We start from the raw sequence: 20406 nt of genomic DNA, 5'->3' as shown, positions 1-20406 counted from the left end.
CAATCATCCTCTCTATGCAGATCTACTGAGTAAAGCCATGAGGAACCTGAAAACGAGCTCCCACAGTAGAGGCAGGAAGACCAAAAATTCTAGCTGTCTTTGGCTGTATAGGAAGTCAAAGGTCAGCCTGGGTGGTGGCACACACCTTTAATGCCAACGTTTTGGAGGCAGAGGCAGGTTAGATCTCTGTGAGTTTGAGGACAGCCTAGTCTATATAGGGAGCTCCAGACCAGCCAAGAACTGTACCTCTGTATACTTATTCCCTTTCTCATCTCACTTAAAAAAACAAAACAAAACAAAATAAACAAACAAACAAAAAATGAAGTAAGAAAAGCCTTGAAAATATTCACCATGGTCACATATTTGGTTGGTCAAGATGAAACATCTTCATTTTGACTTTTCATTTCTGATTGTTTAATGTGAGTGAGAGGAAAGAGTTTCTAGGGACGCAGTTGCATTGTGTGTCTGAAGTGCTTTCCTGGATGTAAGAGATGAATTTTTTCAGATGTAGATACAAGTTATAGCAAATTCTTGGCTCCTGTAAGCTCTTAGGGATGGATTATTTTTGGAAAACAAGTTTTCTGGATGTTGAGAATTTATTCTTATAATAACCATATTTTTTTTCAATAATTGAGTAAAACTGAAATTTATTATATGCCACAGTCGTCCTACGGACCTCCATGCTATATATATAGCCTCTATGGTTCTATGGGTTGTGGTCTGATTGTTCATTTTATATCTAGAATCCACCAATGAGTGAGTACATACCATAACTGTCTTTCTGGGTTTGGGTTACCTCACTCAGGATGATTTTTTCTAGTTCCATCCATTTGCCTGCAAATTTCATGCTTTCATTGTTTTTCTCTGCTGAGTAGTACTCCATTGTGTATATGTACCACATTTTTTTCATCCATTCTTCCGTTGATGGGCATCTAGGTTGTTTCCAGGTTCTGGCTATTACAAATAGTGCTGCTATGAACATAGCTGAGCATGTATCTTTATGGTATGTATCAGCATTCTTTGGGTATATGCCCAAGAGTGGGATGGCTGGGTCTTGAGGTAGTTCGATTCCTAATTTTCTGAGAAACCGCCATACTGATTTCCACAGTGGTTGTACAAGTTTACATTCCCACCAACAGTGGAGGAGTGTTCCCTTTGCTCCACATCCTCTCCAACATTGGTTGTCATTGGTGTTTTTGATCTTAGCCATTCTAACAGGTGTAAGGTGGTATCTCAGAGTCGTTTTGATTTGCATTTCTCTGATGATTAAGGATGTTGAGCATTTCTTTAAATGTCTTTCAGCCATTTGTAGTTCTTGTTTTGTGAATTCTCTGTTTAGCTCTTTAGCCCATTTTTTAATTGGACTGTTCAGTGCTTTGATGTCTAGTTTCTTGAGTTCTTTATATATTGTGGAGATCAATCCTCTGTCAGATGTGGGGTTGGTGAAGATCTTTTCCCAATCTGTTGGGTGTCTTTTTGTCTTATTGACTGTGTCTTTTGCCCTGCAAAAGCTTCTCAGTTTTGAGAGGTCCCATTTATTAATGGTTGTGCTCAGGGTCTGTGCTGTCGGTGTTTTATTTAGGAAATGGTCTCCAGTGCCAATGCGTTCAAGAGTGCTTCCTATCTTCTTTTCTATTAAGTTTAGTGTAACTGGATTTATGTTTAGGTCTTTGATCCACTTGGACTTGAGTTTTGTGCATGGTGACAGATATGGATCTATTTGTAATCTTTTACATATTGACATCCAGTTATGCCAGCACCATTTGTTGAAGATACTTTCTTTGTTCCATTGTATAGTTTTGGCTCCTTTGTCAAAAACCAGGTGTTCATATGTGCATGGATTAATGTCAGGGTCTTCAATTCGATTCCATTGGTCCGTATGTCGGTTTTTATACCAGTACCAAGCTGTTTTTATTACTATAGCTCTATAGTAGAGTTTGAGGTCCGGGATGGTGATGCCTCCAAGGGTTGCTTTATCGTATAGGATTCTTTTAGCTATCCTGGGTCTTTTGTTTTTCCATATAAATAACCATATTTTTAAAACTTTGAGAAAGTTAGAAACTGTATTTACTTTGTCTTTGCAGCTCATGTTTTATCCATCAAGTTCAGTTATGAACATAAGTGGTGCTCAGCTTTGTGCTTCTGGGGACATGGCATAGCCACAGCAGGAAGACTGAGACAAGGGAGCCATGTACAAGAAGGATAACAGTGTGTGCAAGGATGAGTACAGGCTTCCCGGGAAAGACTCTCAAAAGAAACGTTTGCGGCTGGGGAGATGGTTCCGAGGATAAAGTGCTCGCTGCACAGGCGTCAGGCCTGAGTCCACCTCAGGTGGGCATGTGTGCCTGTAATCTCAGCCCCTGCAGGGAGGTGGGATGCAGAGACCAGAGTCCCTGGGAGCCTGGCATATGCAGTGGGGGAGGGGATGATGTCAACCCTAAAACAAGCCTGTCTCAAACAAGGTAGAAAGTGAGGGTTGGCATCCAAGGTTGCCTCTGCCTTCCTTCCACACATGCCCACATTCACACATATACGCATGCCCTGCAGGAGCATGTCATACATGTATGCAAATACAAGATTAAAAACACCTTTGCAAGAAGTTTAGGTTGGCAGAAAGTTGCTGGAGTAGTATAGGGAAAGTCTGTGTTCTAGAATTAACTTGAACATAAGCAAAAATCCCAAGTTTTAAAGGTTTAGACTCAAGATATAAGATACTCAAGATAGTGTCTGATGCATCGTTTGGAACTAATTTCTGAAAGGCTGGAATAATGACTGAAATTCAGATGATAGACTATGATGTGGCATTCACCGAGAGATTTCCCTAGAAACCAGAGATGCCACTGGGAGGATCCTGTGGCATTTCCCGGTGGTGTGGTTTGCCCCAGAATGCCTGTGAGCCTCTTGTGGGATGTAGACTTTGGTGGTAGCCCAAGTAACAGGTGGTGACTGGGAACCAGCATGGTGTTTGATTAGCTCCCCAGACACCCAAGGTCACTCAGGCTTCATGAGGCCTTGAGGCCAGTCTGGGTGGGAGAGTTAGCCTCAGACTGACACCTGCCCTTTTCTTTCTGCAGTGTGGATGGCTTGAGCCTCTATAGAATTCAAGATTTAGAACGTGCTGCTTTACATAGTTCTTCATATCTACTAGATTTATCCCAGTGAAACTTGCATTTTCCTTCATAAAATGTCAAATATTGGCAATTTCATACAATTCAGGGTTGTCACATCAAGAATTCTTAATAGGTGTCGGCGGCGGCGGTGGTGGCGCACACCTTTAATCCCAGCACTCGGGAGGCAGAGGCAGGCGGATCGCTGTGAGTTCTCCTTTTCAGTCTACCCTCGATGTGGTTGAACCCTGTGATGTCCAGGATGGAAAGAAGGGAACTGAGTCACCTCATGAGGCAGTCTTCTTAGACGGCACTTCTCAGCCCCTTGCTTGCTGAGTCTTCTGTTGATACTTGTGAAGACCAAGCCCCATACAGGCTTGGTGAAACAGACCGAGTGAGAGGTGTCCTTGGGCCACCTGTCTCTGGAGCAGTGTTCTGCTATCCAGACACACAAGGGACTGTCCTAAGGTGGTCCCTCCATGTCACTTTTTCTGTACCCCCAACCTCCCACCCTCAACCTTACAGATACCTCGGGTGTTGTCAGATCAGGGCATGCTGGATAGTGAGCCAAGTCGGAGAGAAAGACAGGCTGTTTGGGACTTGACTTAAAATGAGTTACCACCCGTCTTCCTGGTTTCCTCCACAGAAGAGGAATAGGTCAGAAATGAGTTCCGTAGCTGCTTTCAGCAGGTTCCCAGGCTGGTGTTTAGGCTTGGCCACAGGAGTTGGAGACTGGAAACCAGTTCATTTTGTTTATGGTCCAGGATGAAGAGTGTCAGGTGCATCTTTGTTCTCATTCCCATTGCCAGGGGGGACAGAGTTCACTCCTGTCGGATGGAGGATGGGGTGAGCAGTGTAATCCACGCCAAGGATTAAATCGCTGTTATAAATGGATCATGAAACTCGTGCTAGCTTCTGTAGCCCTGGGGACTCTGGAGTTTGTACTGGTGAATCTTCACTCATCTGTCCTTAGGCACCATATTCTGGTTACTCACTTTGAGGAAGGGAGACAAAGAGGACACAGCCACAGCATTAAGGAGTCAGGTGGTGACCAGGATGTGTGTTTGCCACATTCTGTGGAGACACAGAGAAGAGAGTGTCTGCGTTTTCCTGGGTAAGTCAGGAGACTTCACGGGGAAAGGTGAGATTTCTGACATAGACTGTTGGAGGATGAACCCGAATTCTTAGTTCCATTGGTGGGAATATTTTCTGAGAAGACTCAAAAGAACAGAGCCTGGGTGTCAGTCAGGATGAGGATATATGGATAGATCCTTGACCTGAGATCAGGCCCATCTTATTTTGAAATGAAAATGCCAACTCCGCTGTTAGCGGTGGCTTTCCCTTGCCGTTCTGCAGCCTTACTGAGTCACCACAGCCACTGTTTGCAGGATGCCAGGTATTGCCACTGTGAACACGACTCAGTGCTTTGCTGCTCGGCTGCCCTGTGGCTCCCTGGCCCTCGCTTCCCTCCTGGAAAAGCAGGGGCACCGTAAGCAGCTTCCCACGCTGTGCCATTTATTCACTGTTTTTGAGGACCCAGTAACCTCTTCAGAGCCCTGCTGGTGATCAGGAACAGGCCTGCTTTTGGTCCCCATTCTCCTCCATGTGTTCTGTGCCTTGTAGGGTACCTCCTGCCTCCTCCATTCCTTGTATCCATTACTGGGCTCTGGTCAGCATTTACCTTTCTTCATGGTGTTTAGGTCACATTCTACAAGTGTCCTAATTCCAGAGGGCCCCTGTGTTGACAGTCTTGAGGGGATGTGTATTTATATTATATTCAGACCGTCTCTAGAGCAGTGTGGTATGTGCATCTTTTTTTTTTTTCTTTTTTTTTTTTTTTGAGACAGTGTCTTCATGTAGTCTTGGAGTTAGCATTCCGAAGAGAAGATACACCTTACACTGATTAGAACATTAATGATTGTGGGGAGATTGGAATGTTGCAGGTCCAGAGCCTACATACAGTTTATCTTGGGCAATCTTTAGCCTCCTTAATCAGTATTCGTTGCCCACCACTGTGTTATGTCTGACCCAACGTCCTTGTGACTATCATGTGAAACCTTTTGGGACATATTAACAAACCACAAGCTTCCACCAACCCAGAAGCTAAGATTGTCACTTGATAGCTTCTAAGGCCTAGAGCAGAGATTTCTCCCTTGGACACAACCTGCATTTTTGGTATACCTACCAACGTATTTGAAGGTGCCTTTATTTATGACTTTGTTAGTATAAAAACTTAACGAAATTATTACCTCGTTGGAACATGTAATTTGAGGTAATCTAAATCTGTGTTCTAAGACTTCAAAATCAATTTTGACTCATAGCATTTAATATGAGAAATTTCATCAGTAGACTGGAACTTGGTATGTGGTCCAGGCTGGCCTTGAACTCATGATCTTCTTCTTTCAGCCTCCTGATTATAGGCATATGCTAACTACCTTGCTCAGCTTCCTTCAACATGCTCGATAAAGGACAAGATTGTATTTTGCAATGCCCGAAATACACTGATGTTTTGTGCTAACTCCATCCCGTTGTGGCATGAAGGTCCCCTGGGCTAGTGTTCCTTCTGCAGGCCTTGTTCATTAAGTTCCTGTGGAGGGGCCAGCATCAGCATACTGCCCACATCACTGAGGAAGAGAAGGGTAGAGGACAGCCCCAGGTGTTTTCTGCACTGTGAAAAAGTCAGGTGGATGGGCCTGGGAGCCTGCTGGTAGGCAGTATGCAGATCCTCAGAAGACTCACTTCCCTGGAGTCCTGCCCAGAGAACAATGCATCATCTTGTTGAAGCAAAGACTTCTCAGGGGCTGGCTGGAAAACTGCTGTGCTCAGGAATGGTTTTGCTGAGCTGTAGATTGTTCACATTTGATACCTGGATGGTGACTATTGTTGCTAAAAATAGCTTCCTGGAATCTAAGAATCTAGAAGTTCAAAGCCACACTGAGGGGAAGGGAACTCTGTGCTCTGCTATGTCAGGAAAAGAGGGCGTTTTCTTAGCTGTGGGAATTTCAGGAAGCTTGGCTTCTTTGCATCTGGTTTGCTTATTTGTAAGATTGAGATCACAGAGGTAGCCACTTTATGTGTCATTGGGTGAATGAGTAAAAATTTTTGGCATGGCTAACATTGATGTAGTTTTAGTTATATTTATCTTGTCATTATTGTCTTTCCTTATTTTTTGTTTTCCTGGAGTTCTGTACTTATTTAGAAATTTTAAATTTTGGGATATAGCCCAGAAATAGAATTCTTGATTAGCATGAGTGAAACCTGGGGTTCAATACTAGCACTGCAAAAAGTAGAAAACACCACCCCTCCCCCCAAGAGGGCACCCCCCCCCCACACACACACCATACTCACACACACTTACAAATTTATGTTTTTCCATGGCTGCAGGCTATATCAGCAATGGCTTAAGATTTCTAACTGGCCAGGCAGTGATACTTGGGAGGCAGAAGCAGGCATATCTCAGTGAGTTCAAGGTCAACCTGGTCTACAAAGCGAATTCTAGGTCAGCCAGGGTACATAGAGAAACCCTGTCCCCCAAAACAAAAACAAAAACAAAAAAACCAAAAGGCTTTTACCTGGATAAAGAACTTTTGGTTCATGGTGATAGTGCTGGAGTCATCTAAAAGGAGGGGACCTCAATGGAGAAAATATTCCCATAATATCCAGCTATCGGGTATTTTTTAATTAGTGATCAGTGGGGGAAGGCCCAGCTCATTGTGGGTGGTGCCATCCTTGGGCTGGTGGTCCTGAATTCTGTAAGAAAGCAGGCTGAGCAAGAAATGGGGAGCAAGCTAGTAAGCAACACTCCTTTCTCATCTCTGCATCAGCTCCTGCTCCAGATTCCTGCCCTGCTTGAGTTCCTGCCTTCACTGCTTTTGTTATTTGGAACTGTGAGTGAAATAAACCCTCCCCTTCCCCCCCCCCCCCCCCCCCCCCGTTGGCTTTTGATGATGGTGTTTCATCACAGCGATAGTAGCCCTGACTAAGGCGGTGATTTTCTCTCCTTTGCCCTTGGGATGTTGTAGTAGGAGGGCAGAGTAGTCAGGGGTCATCAGAGATGCCTTGGGGATTGTTTGATAGTGGACCAATGAGTTCACCATTGTGTAGATTTAAAAACCAAAGTAGCATTAATTAGTATTGGAAATAGCTAAGCAGCTCTGCACTGTCTTTGCATCTTCTGCAAACCTTCCAAATAAATGCTGGGAAAAACTTAGCACCCAGACTGCCTGTAGTAGCGTCATGCCGGCTTAATTAGCTCCTGTTGGTGCAAAGTGAGTGAAGTTTGCACTTACTAGCTGTGTAAATAGCCTTGTATTAAATTGTTCATGAATCTTGACTTTATTATTTATAAAGTGATGTGACGATGTCTGCCTCAAAGTAGTGGATAATATTAGTGGATCCACAATGTGGTAATATTACATAGTACAGCTAACACTATTCTAGAGTGGATTATCTGGATATCCACCTTCAAAGCCAGTGTCTATTAAAAAAAAATTAGCTGCTTTTAGTCTTTTTTTTTTTAAGGTGGAAGTTAAGAGGGAGGGAGGGAGGGAGAGGGAGAGAGAGTGCTATCCCCTCTGGAGCTCAGAGGAGTCATCCCTGGAGCTGGAGTTACAGTTAGCTGTGAGTCACCTGATAGGGGAGCTGGGCAGTGATCTCAGGTCCTCTGCAAGAGTAGCAAGTGCTCCTAACTACTTACTGAGTCATCTCTCCAAGCCCTGTTTACAGGGGATTTTAGCCCCATTATAAACAACACATGATTAATACCCAGACAGCTGGATCTCTATGTGAATATATTATGTGTTCTTAGGGAACATTTCTGGGAGGAACACTCGTGCCTAATTTTAGCACTTTATTCCATTATCAGATTCGTTCAGCTTGTCTCCAGGTAACTTTACCTCTCCCTACAGCCGTGGAAATAGACAGCAGCGGGAGGGTGGGGAGAGTGTGGAATTCCTGCCACTTGGTAAAGCTAAAGAACAGGGGCTTCCTAAGTATTGGCCTGAGCTCCCCCGGGGGTAATGGCCTAGGACTTAGCCTTGTGCCATACTGGCTGGGTGAGGTGGATTCTTGTTTTTGCCTGGTAGGTATAGGAGGTAGGGACTTGGCTGAGTCACACTGTATAGGTGCCTGTTCTAGGTATATGAAACCTCACTGCTGACAGGCAGAAAGGGAACTTAAAGTTTAAAGACCTTTTGTGCTTGTTCTAACTGTGTGTGCTTGATGTGCATGTGAGTGTGGGTGTGTGCATGTACAGCATACATGTGGAGAGAAGAGGATAGCTTTCTGGCGTTGGTTCTCCCTTCCACCATGGCTTCTGGGTAGTGAACTCAGCTTGCACAAGTACCTTTGCGTGCTGAGCCATCTCACCAGCCAGGAACGTGTATTTTTTGGGGTGGGGTGGGGTGGGGTTTAGGCCCTCTTTCACCAGGAAGTGTAGTCTTTGAGGAGTTGAAGTGAATGGAGTCAAAGTAGACGCCGGCTGCCAGGCTCTCAGCATCCTAAGTACCTGTTACAGAGTTCTGGCTCCTCTCAGTTCTTCTCTCCTCCAGCCCCCTACCCTAAACCTCTCAGGCCCTGAGTTTCACCTCCCTTTCCCCAGCTTTTTCTCCCTATTGAACCCAGCCATTTCGGCCACATGCTCTCTTGGCTCTTGCCTCCGCTCTTGACTCCTGGTCCCCTCTCTTGCCTCTACCCCGCTTCTCAAGGCCTGGTCTGTCCTGCTGGCCATGTTCAATCTACACCCTCCTCCCTGCTCTGGACTCGTCCAGATGCCTCTGGCTGTTGACTGTCTTGTATCTACAGTCAAAACCTCCTCCTTAGCCACACCTAGGAATGGTCTTGTCCTATTTTCATTCCCATAGAACCACCTCATGAGAGTCTCAGTGAGGTTAAGTTTATGTGCTCAGACTTAAGAACCATACCTACTGAAAATAGTCAAGAGACAGTGCAGGGGAGAAATTGGGGTGGGTGCAGACAGTCAAGTTGTGTTAATTAACACTGAACTTTGGCATGAGTTCTGAGAATACCTTAGGAGTTTAGTTTTGGTTGCAGTATATAAGAGGCTGATTTGCATGTATAAGTAATTACTTATAAGAATAGTTTAATAAGTTACTTTGCAGTTTTCAAGGATGCTCTTCAATTTAAATTGATCTAGAAGCCTGAAAGATGGATAGGGGAATCTTTGCTCTCAAAGGAGAATCACATTATTTAGAAAATGCTTCCATTTTCTGTCACAGAATGCAAAATGGATGATGATGCATGGATCCCTCCCTTTACTACAGTGCAACTTGTTGAAAATTCATCTGTTGTTGCATAACTGTCTGTACCCTGTGAGAAGAGCACAGACCAGCAGATGTGTCAGCTTTGCCTGACATGTGGGTTGAACATGCTACAAGCATCTAGTATATCGCTGGAGCGATTTTAAAGGAGCAGTGCAGGCTGGATGGGAAAGAACAGAGACCCAGCCTCCTTTAGGTCCAGTGATGTATTAATACAGTATGCAGATACAGGCTTAGGATTGCTGAGAAGAGCTTTGTTTTGAGTCTGCAGAAAGGTGTGTGTAGGTATATAGGTGATTTTCAGAGGACATTTTTTCTCTATAAAAATTAATTCGGCAGAGGCTTATTTAATCTGAAAAATTGAAGTATATATACTTGAGAATGACATTTGAATACATATGTAGACAGCTATAGCACCTAGAACCCTTTAGTTCCTCAGAATATAGGTTGAATATCCTCATGTTGCACATTACATATTACACACACCTATGCTTCGCTAACATTTTTTCTTCTGCTGCTGAGCAGTTAGGACTTCCTTGCTAGAAGCAAGGACACTTGACGGCCAACCTGCTCTTGGTTTTTATGTGTGCTCTTGGGGTGTCGCAGTTTGCTCTACTCTGTAGACATTGGGGTACTGGCTTTACGGTAAATGGCTTGAGCCTACACTTTGGTGGTATTCCATGATCTGGAATTTTTCTCATTCAGGTCTAAACTTTCAGGTTCCTCTGCTTTGATGAGTAATAGCACCTCATCTGATAAGCAAGCTGGATTGATGCAGTGAACCGACTGGGTACTCCTCCCTGGTTTTGTATGTCATTAGCCTCCCTGGTATAGAATGCTCTGCCCTCAAGTGGCTGTTTCAGGGGTATCGGGAGCTTTACAGGTAGGCTTGGTTTCTTAATAGGGAGTCTTTTATGTTAATATCCCACAGTGTCAAAGCCTAATCTTAAGAAACAAGAGTGGCCCTACTACTGTTGTGTATGCTGCTTTTGTGAGTATGAGGAAACAGAGCCTTGTCTGGGCAGGGCAGTCTGCACCAGAGATAAAGCTTGGTTAATAGAGGGCTGGCTGGATTTCTGCTACCATCACCACAACCCCTCTATTGGACATTCTTGGCAGTGTACAGTCTGCCTGGGCTGTAGTTCTGATCCTGCCTTTACCTTCCTGCCATGTGTTGCTTTGCAGTATGTAGGTGGCATACGGATCTACTTACTATGGGTGCCTAGTAGATGTTTGAATTGATTGCTAATTCACTTAACTAGGAAAAATGCACTTTGTAAGGTGACAACTGTTTTCATAGTGGCAATGGCCATCCACATGTTAATGTAGGTATCTTATGGTTTATTATTTTTGCGGTACCCTTTTGTTTGTTTTGTTTTGTTTTGTTTTGTTTTTTCGAGACAGGGTTTCTCTGTGTAGTTTTGGTGCCTGTCCTGGATCTTGCTCTGTAGACCAGGCTGGCCTTGAACTCGCAGATATCCACCTGGCTCTGCCTCCCGAGTGTTGGGATTAAAGGTGTGCGCCACCACTGTCCGGCTTTGCTGGTACTTCTTAAACACCAATGCAGGAGGAGGTAGGATGGTAGGCCATAAAGAGCGTAAATTTGGGCCAAATCCAGGTTTTAAGTTCATCTTTTCTATTGACTTATGTTTATGATGTTATGAATATTCCTAAACCTTTTCGAATCTCACTTATTTATACATTTATCTATCCAACAAGTATTTATTGAGCATTGATAACTCATATGCTTGGCCCTTGGCTGAATGAAGATCCATGGTGAGAATGGCAGGCAGATGGCCTAAAACGGAAGCACAGGAGTCCGAGCTTTAGCTTCGTGGTAGAGAGAGGGCTTGTTTGTTCAGCAAGCATACCTTCCTGGAGTCGATACCCAGTACTTCAAAAGCAAAAGACAAAACAAAACCCTTCCTCAGGTGACCACACTCAGGTCAAGGTCACAAGATGGCTAGCATGAACCGAGAGGGTGAAGGCTATGTACCTATGGAGGCTGGTCATACCAGGCCTTGGTTTCTTTACCTGAAAAATGGAAATAGCATGTAGATGAAACAAGATATTTCATATCAAGTGCTGACCTGACATCTCAAGCATTCAGTGAGCAGACTGTGAGTCTGGTAGTTGCAGTCAGTATGGGATGTCAGGTAACTAGGGGCCTAATGATGTCTGGAGGGGCCACATACAGGACACTGTGGTGTCAAAGGTGAAGGGGCTCAAGGTAGATGTGAACAAAGAGTGCTGTGAGGGCTCCACAGTAGGTCTTCTTCCTCTTGAGCAGTTAGGAACAGCCTGAGTGGGCAAGGGAGACTGGAGGGAGGAGCTGAATATTGGTAGGAGGGCACTTCTCCTGAGCCAGGCCATAAGTGGGCAGATATCAGTGTGCTTAGGAGCTGGAACACAGGGATGGAGGACCAAGCCACTGGCCATGTCTAGGAGGCAGGAGCAAAGAAAGTACCTCCAAGATGACAGGCTGAGGCCAGTACCCAGTGTGCTTGGGCGCCATTCTGCAGCCTCTGTCTTCATGCATTAGGCTACTTATGAGCCTGCTGTGCACAGCTTGATATAAAGACCAGTCTGAGCTTTCTCAAGTCCCCTGTGCTTCTGGCTGAGCAGAAGACAGGATTTTTTTAAAATATGAATTAATTTTTAAAATTTGATGTACTCTCTGTGTGTCTGCCCACTTCTGGGATTTACATACAGGCAAAGTATACTAGAGTAGAAGAAACCTTGGTGACTACTCCTTCAGACAGGAATTTTTATAGGTGTCTGCAGATGTGTGGTACAGACTTGGAGCTAGATCTGTGCTCTCTTCCTAGTATTTGACTATGAGCCTTGGATTTAGGTCCCATTTAGTCCCCTGAAAACTAGGAATTAGTATCTTGCCCTATCATTGTTCGAGAGTCAAGTGAGTAGCACTGTGTGCCTCAAGGCAGAGCAGGTGCCCAGATGGTGGTAGTGGGGACTCCTGGCTGCAAGGGTAGAGAGCTTGCATCCCCACTGGAGGAAGTCTCTGAATTTACTGATTGTCTTCTCCCATATTACTGAGATTAGGAAGCCTAGTCAGTCGGAAGGATTCACTAGAGTCACTCTGGGGTGGATTTTAAAGCCATTTCCAAGCTTAGAGAATCCATGCCACAGTGTGTACTTTTGTTTGTTTTATTGTGAAACTATCATCCAAAGTCCATTGCTGATACTAGTTTGTTCTTGGCGTACGTTCATGTGTTTGGCTGACTATATCATAGCACGTACTATATCCTTATCATCGTATCTGCCATCATAGTTTTGCGCGGAGAATTTACATTGTTTTCATGACCTTTGTGTTCTCCCAATCATCTTCCACCTCTCCTGTGTATTTGCTGAGCTGGTCTTGGGTGTTCATTATTGGATGGGAACAGTAGCAGCCTGCAAAGTGTCTCTGAGTGTGAGATGTCAACACTTCCACTTTCTAATCTGAGAAAAGCCATCTCCCTTTTGCTTGAGAGCACTGACTTTGCAAGAACTATTGCTCAGTTTCTCAGACCTACTGAACACCTGCTTAGGGGTCAAGTGCAGTCCTCAGGTTACTGCAAGAACTTCAAGGCAACAAGACTACTTGGTGTCCTAGCGGGCAGAGCTGGCACAGTGACTGTTGTGCAGGCCTTGTTCCCTTGGTGGGATTCAGACACAGGAATCGGAGAGAGCATGCCAGGGATCCTGTAATGTACACGGGACAGCCCTGTGAAAGGAAGCCTTCCATCAGCTTCCATCACTATTCAATATCTCTTCAAACATTCTTGCAAGGAAAAATTCCTGTTTACAATTTTTGAGCCTAATTCCATTTTATATAAAGCAATTTTGTGCCATTTTGATGTACTTAAAAAATTCTGGGAATGTATGAGTGAATATACTCTATAAATTTCATGTTATTTTGCTTGTAACTCTGCTAAAAGCTATTGGATATTTTTGTAAATAATTGTATTTTTGTTATCAAAAAGAACATGCCAGGATCTGTCTGCTGTATTACAATTACATTCATGGTTATTCTACTGTTGCTGAAAGTGAGAGACTTCATTATGTCTTCTAGTGTACTCATGGCAGAGCAGATAGAGGGATACATATTCTTAATACTTTTTGTTAAACTCTCCTGTATAGTTAATTTTATTGGTGTCTTTGAAATTATATGCCTTGCATATATTGCACAAATTTAATTTTCATTTCAGGGAAGTAAAGGGGAGGGTGTTACAGGAATGGAGACAGGAGTTGAGGGACCAGTGGGATCGTTGGTCTAATGTATTGATTGTATTAGTTAGATGTGGCCAAGTGCTAAGAAGTTGTGGGCAGAATTTAAGTCATGACATTTGTGACCTTAGCTCTAAACTTATTTATTGAAGAGTTGTTTTTAGCTGATGGTTTTTATGGTTTTAGAGGATGGCCTGCATGGATGTGAATTGGTCCCAGTGCTTAGTCACCGAACTCCAAGCCAGAATATCTTCAAGCCAGGGGCTCTCCTTTGTGGCTTAGGTCATCCTGTGAGCTGAACTGAGCTGCTTTGGAGAAGATGGGGATGCTGGTGTACTGTATAACAAGTTCCAGTTTTCTGTTCTTTCTCCAGTCACCGTTTTTACCTTTTCAAGTCTCTGCAGTTCTGCTGAAGTGATATTCTGGACTCACCTGTAGTCCTGGTGTAATTACCCACTTTCCTTTTTGGTGATGTCGGTGTGGAACCCTGTGCCTTGCACACAGTAGGCAAGCTCTCTGTGCAGAACCACACCCCTTGCTCCTTGATGTCGTTGTCAGTGAGCTAAAATAACAAGAGGTGGTGAGATTGGAATTTAGAGAATCAGAGAAAGTTTCTCCACAAGGCTTTAAACTTAGCTGCAGGTGATCTTGACACGGGAAAGAGTTGGTTGAAATGCTGATTATGTTGTGTTCCATTGCAGGCTGGAGTTGTTAGGAGTATGTGGAGGAATAGGCGAGAAGGCGTGGGCCTGGAGTGTAAAAAAGCTCTTGCCTACCGTGAATGTCCATGCTGTCGTTACCCAAGCAATGTTTTGCCTTCCAAATTTACACTTATAATAGTTAATAGCTACCTTTTATTTAGTACCTAATGGATGGTTTCCTCCCTGCTTGGTCTTTGACAATAGTTGGATGAGGGGGAATTGGTACTAGAGATGTGGAAATGAGTCCTCAGAACTCAAGTGCCCTGGGCCACACAGCCCGGAAGAGCAGAGTAGGCAGAGTAGGCTTTAAAGCAAGCTTGATTGATGCCAACTGCCACTCTTGAAGGCTTGGTCCCCTTTCCCTGGAGATGGTATTCTTGATTGTCTTGTTCGCCCACCGTTTTCTACCCAGATCATAAGGTAGACCTCATTTGAGCTAAGACTGGGAGATTTGTTTTTAAAACTTGACAAGTGATTTCCGATCGTGTTTTAGTGACTGGCTAGAAAGTTCCAGCTCTCTAGGAATTTAGTTATTAAAAGTAGCGTTTGACAAGCATGGCCACTAAAAGCCTAACTCATCCTGAGTGCTTAAAGAGCGGAGGGAGGGGAGATCTTCCTCTCTCTCAGCTTTGTTACTAGTCAGCTGTGAAATTGTTTGTCAACTGAGATGAACAGATAAGTGACCTTTATGCTCTGTCTGAGGCTTTGGAAAGTCCCTCATTGTGACTTCTTGTAAACTTGGCTGGATAAACAGACAGGGGATTCCAGCTCTTTATGTATAATTAAAGGTAAAGAGACAGTAAATTTCCATATCTTAGCTACTATCAGTTGTAGCTGCTAATGAAATGGTTAACTCAATGAGAAATACCTTGATCCTGTATGCCAGCGGTTCTCAGTCTTTGGGTCATGACCCCTTTGGGGGGTTGAATGACCCTTTCACAGGGGTCACCTAAGACCATCTGCATATCAGATATTTACATTATGATTCATAACAGTAGCAAAATTACAGTTATGAAGTAGCAAGGAAATAATTTTATGGTTGGGGTCACCACCACACAAGGGACTGTATTAAAGGGTCACAGTGTTAGGAAGGCTGAGGGCCACTGCAGTAGAGGAACAATCTTGTTCCTGGTTCTCAAGTAGCTAAGTGGGCAGAATATTTTATGGTAAGGTTTGTTTTTATATTTTTTTTCTTAGAACCGACCAAATGAGGAACCTAATATCACCTTTCAATGCCTTAGAGCATTGTTGTGCCTGAAGGGGCTGCGGCCAGCTGTGTCTCTTGGAAGGACTGTGGAATGGCTCAGGGTTTACCTCTGGAGAAAAGGCTGGAGCTGTTCTGCTCTTTGCTGCTTATTCAATCTAATTATGTGATCTTCCTGGCTGCACCGACTCCTTTGGCTGGAGCCAGTGATTTCTGTTTGAGGGCGCATGTCAAGAATTATCTTCTTAGGCATGGGAGGATGTTGTTGTTTGTTTTTGCTCTTTTGGGGGCCCTGCTACCTAGCTCTCAAATAAATCATACACAGAGGCTTATTCTTAATTACAAATGTCTGACCTTAGCGTGGCTTGTTGCTTGCCAGCTTTATTTAACTTTAAATTATCGAGTCTTCCTTTTGCCTCTGAGCTTTTCCCATTCTCTTACTTCTGTAAGTCTTACCCTTATTCTGTGGCTTGCTATATAGCTGGGTGTAGCAGGAATCTTAAAAGTTCTTATTAATAAAATCAAACCTGAGGCGAGTTATTGGGGTCCATGCTGGTAGATCAGAGAGACAGAACAAGCCACAGCTATCTCACCTTGCCAATTCCTCAGCTGGTCCTGTTTCCTCAGACTGGAAGCTTCTGTGTCCTCATCCCAATGAATCTCAGCTGAACTGTGTTGCTCCAAAGCCTGAAAGCTTAACCAGCTGAATGCTTAACCAGCCAAATGCCTAACCAGCCAAAAGCTTCTAGTTTCTGGTCCTCACGCCTTATATATCTTTCTGCTTTCTACCACCACTCCCTGGGATTAAATGCTGGCTTTCTGGGATTAAAGGCGTGTGTCACCATGCTTGGCTATTTCCAATGTGGCCTTGAACTCACAGAGATCCAGGGGGATTTCTATCTCTGGAATGCTAGGATTAAAGGTGTGAGTGCCACCATTTTCTAGCCTTTGTATCTAGTGGCTGTCTGTTCTCTGACCCCAGATAAATTTATTAGAGTACACAATATTTTGGGGAACACAATACCACCGCAGCTGGGTATCTGGTCCCTGGAGTCCTTCTCTTTCTCTGGGTATTTCCTTTCTTTTTCCAGATTTCCCCTTATACATGTTCTCTCTGCCTGCCAGCCCCGCCTATCCTTTCTTCTGCTTTGCTATTGGCCATTCATTTCTTTATTAGACCATCAGGTGTTTTAGACAGGCACAGCATCACAGCATCACAGAGTTTAACAAATACAACATAAACAAAAATAACACACCTTAAAATAATATTCCCCAACAGGAGAGGGTGCAGTTGGTGTCAGTTCTCATGGGTAGGCTGTCTCCCCTGTCTGACACCTCTGCAACCTGGTCTTTCTGTCTTGCTCATCTCTCTCTAGGCTTCTGTCCTGACTGCTGAGCTGGAGAAAGGTGACAGGAGGTGGCTGCATTGGATTTGGCCATAGAGCTGTCATGGCGTCTTGTTCCAGTTGTGACTCTCATTCTTCCTTTTGGAAACAGACAGGGTTTACTCCCTAGATTTGTGTGAGATTGGAGCAAGAGAGTGGTGGTATTTTTCTTAGGTGCTGGCTTGATTCTTCCCTGCCCCCAGTTTGCTGTTCGCTTTCCTCCTCATCTTCCTCTCCTTCCCTCCCCCCTTTGTCTTTGGGGTCTGTGTCAGGGAAGAGGGCACACGTGGAAGTCAGAAGCTAATACCAGGCTGTGTTCTTGAACCACTCTCCATTCTCCACCTCAGTTTGTGAGAAACAGTCTCTCACTGAGCCTAGATCTCACCATTTTGGCTTGACTGACTGGCCTGTGAGCCCTGGGGTCTGCTTGGCCCCATGTCCTACGTCTGAGCTGTAGCCAAGCCTGACTGGGTGCTGGAGATCTCAGCTCAGGTCCCCAGACTCAAAGAGTAACCACCTACCTGTTAAGCCGTCTGCTCAGCCCGTGACTTTTTTTTTTTTCTTCTTCAGGCAGGGTCTCACTGTGAAGGCTAGCCTAGCTTTGAATTTACAAGGTGGCCATGCTGGCTTGAACCTAGTAATTCTTCCACCTCGGTCTGCCAAGTGCTGGGTTAGAGTGCTGAGCCACCCTACTCCACGGTGTCCGCTTGTTAGAGCTGATGCTTTCTTTGAAAGGAGTCCTCCGTCCACCAGCCCAGGGCACTGAGGAGATGTGAAAGGGACAGGGAAGCCACTGTGCTTTTGAAAGGTTGAACTCCTTCTCTTAGTAAAAAATCAAAAAATGCCAGAAGGTTAGGTTTTAAGCACTCTGCCCTGCACCGTACCCCTACCCTAACTCTATTTCAGACCACAAACCAGTTTGGTCAGAAATGGACACTTCTCAGCATTTGCCTGCTGCTTGACACGTCATTGAAGTTGGAACCCCTGTTTCTTCCTCTGAACCTCAGTACAGGAGCACTCCTGAACACTGTAACAGGTTGCTGGGAATCAATTTAGTTAACAGATGTAAAGGCGCTTCAGAGCTATCAAAGGGCCACCCGAGCTGGAGGGTAGCTAATGCGGTTCAGGTGTCTGAGGTCTGAGCCACTGCTTCTGGAGATGTGAAGAAGGCGCATTTTTGACTTGGGGCCTTATAGTCCAAAGCCCAGGAATCTTCTTTTAGGCTGCTTTCCTTCCTGCAGCAGCCCTGTGCCAGTTTCTGGAGTGTAGCCAGAAAGGAGCCATACTTATTAAGAGCTTTGGCACTTCATAAGGTGGGATTACTGGCAGCAGAAGATGAACTGATAAAGGACTGTCTCATTGTGTTCAGATGTGTGAGTCATATACATTTATGAGTTACTTTTAAACATTGGAATCATAATAGAAGTGGGCATAGGTTCAACTTAAATTATTTTCCTTGCCTTTAGAAGTCCTCAGGTTAAAAGAAGTCACTGGATATGTTTAACCATTTTAAAGCATAGTATTAATAAAAAGCTTTCAGAACTAAAACTGTGTAAAAGTACCTTAATTTCCTTCCCAGCAGGAGATTAGAGACAGTTTTGCATTGGATAGGTCTGTGTTCTGCTCCGGCAGTTCCTCCTCACGGATCAGAATGCAGCGTGCTAATGCACTCCTGCTGACCTGCAGGGAGTGTCACGGTTGTTTATTCTGTCCACCGGTTTCACAGTTGCCACCAGGGGGGCAAACTGGAGGTCACTGCGCTTGCCTGACCTACCCAGAGCCAGAGCAGACAGGTGTGGACAAGGTTAGAACTCCTTGGGCATCTGCTCCCTGCCCAGGAGGCAGGCCCACCAAGAGTCAGTGCTGGACAAGAAGGCCCCCCACGGTCACTGTTCCACCTAAGTTATACTTTATTTAAAGTCTGGTTTAGTCATTTTCAGACTTGTAAATACTTTTCAACGATTATCCTTGGTAGCACACCTCCTCTTTTGCCCAAGAGTTTTGCTTGGCTCAGTTAATCAGGAAATATCACAATGAATTTTGCATATGGAACTAGCTACTTTTCTTTCAGTTTATCTATATTCAGCTTTATTTTGAATTAACTGCGTAGCAAGAGTGCTCACCAAAGGAGTAGAAAAAAAATGAAAAGAGCCCTTCAAAAAAATGTTCCCTGGCAAGTGGGAGGGGGGCCATGCTAGAGAAGGAAATGTTCTCCAGGCTACGGATGCCACTTTTGTTAGTGACAAAGATGAAGCTCTTCTTCAGCTCCTGTAGACAGTCCCTTAGAGGTCCCACTGTCCTCAAGTGAGTTGGCTGGTGTGTAGTCAGGGATACTGAAAGTCAGGGAGGCTGTCACGTAGTCCACGTAGTCCAGGTAGTAAAGCGCAGGCCCTTTGTGCTCATCAGAGCCAGCTGGGAGAAGGCTCAGACGATACAAGGTCCGACTCCACAGGCAGCCAGCCAGGTTTCAGCGTGTGAATCATCTGCTGCTGTGGTGGACAGTTCAGATCCATTCTGTATCTTCTTAAGCTGTACATTTTCCAGGACATAATCTGCAAACTGTACAATGTTTCCAGCCTCTCCAATACCATAAGATTAAGACTTTTTTCACTTACCTAAGATCTTGTCATACCTTCATCTGGATGGTGTTGCTGGTGGCTACCCTGTTGGAGGGGAAGAGGACATAGAGCCCTGGGTGCTGGTGAAGTATTCCATGGTGGCCAGGTAGGGAAGACCTCAGGTTCCGTAGAGAGGGGGACGTCCTGGTCTGGTCTCATAGGGCTACTTTTCTGCTAATCATGGAGGTCCTTTGTATTCACCTTCTTTTTCTCCTGTGCTCTCCCCTCCCCCTTCTCCCCCCCCCCTCAATGGAACAGGACCCCAGTGAGAATTCTCCCGAGACAGTGTATTATTAGTCAGACCCTATCCCCGTTTGCTTAGGAGGCAATTAAAGACTGGAAGAGGGAAACATCATTAGGAAAAGTAATGCTGTTTTTGTATTTCTGTTCTCAACTTGTCCTAGGAAGCACACACTGTCACTGACGAAGGACAAACTGCCTCATCAGAGCTTTAGAAGGTTTGAGACCACCTGTAAGTGAACACAGTGTTTTGTAACTGGAGAGGATGAGGTGATTGATGTTGAGGTGTGTCTGTTTATGGATTCCATTTCGTCAGGGCTTTAACTATATCACCTCGTTAATCTCTTTGGGAGAGGGCTTTGTTATAGGAATCTATTTTATGCTTTTTTGTTTGAGACAGGGCCTCACTTTGTAGCCCAAACTAGCCTTGGATTCATAATCCTCCTGTCTCAGCCTTCCTAGTGCTGGAATTATAAGTTATGCCACTATGTCCAGTTGGAAGGGAGTTTTTAAAATTTGAAAAATATATCAACCCACAGAAAATTACTTGAAGTATAAATGTACAATTAAAGAGAAATACCCACATGTCCACCAGTCTGAGTAAGCAAAAGGATGTTGCCGGTATCTTAGGAAGTCACCAGGT

General features: G+C 44.5%; 1 protein-coding gene across 4 annotated transcripts in view; it reads left to right on the top strand.

Moving 5' to 3' along the window:
- Jak1 (Janus kinase 1) overlaps positions 1 to 20406 on the top strand; it is a 120895-nt gene that overhangs the window by 28308 nt on the left and 72181 nt on the right. Inside the window, exons 1-2 of one of the 4 annotated variants that reach the window (XM_076564565.1) lie at positions 19526 to 19629; positions 19928 to 19995. The exons of 2 other annotated variants lie outside the window; for them this stretch is intronic. The gene's annotated coding sequence lies outside the window, so the exon portion shown is untranslated. Of the gene's footprint in view, positions 1 to 4080; positions 4222 to 19525; positions 19630 to 19927; positions 19996 to 20406 lie in introns of those variants that run through there. One more of the 4 variants, XM_076564566.1, reaches the window with a different exon arrangement.

Source organism: Peromyscus maniculatus, chromosome 2 (genome assembly GCF_049852395.1).
Source record: "Peromyscus maniculatus bairdii isolate BWxNUB_F1_BW_parent chromosome 2, HU_Pman_BW_mat_3.1, whole genome shotgun sequence".
NCBI lineage: Eukaryota > Metazoa > Chordata > Mammalia > Rodentia > Cricetidae > Peromyscus > Peromyscus maniculatus.
Note: the sequence above shows the minus strand (reverse complement) of the source record. Positions and strands in the feature narration are given on the sequence as shown.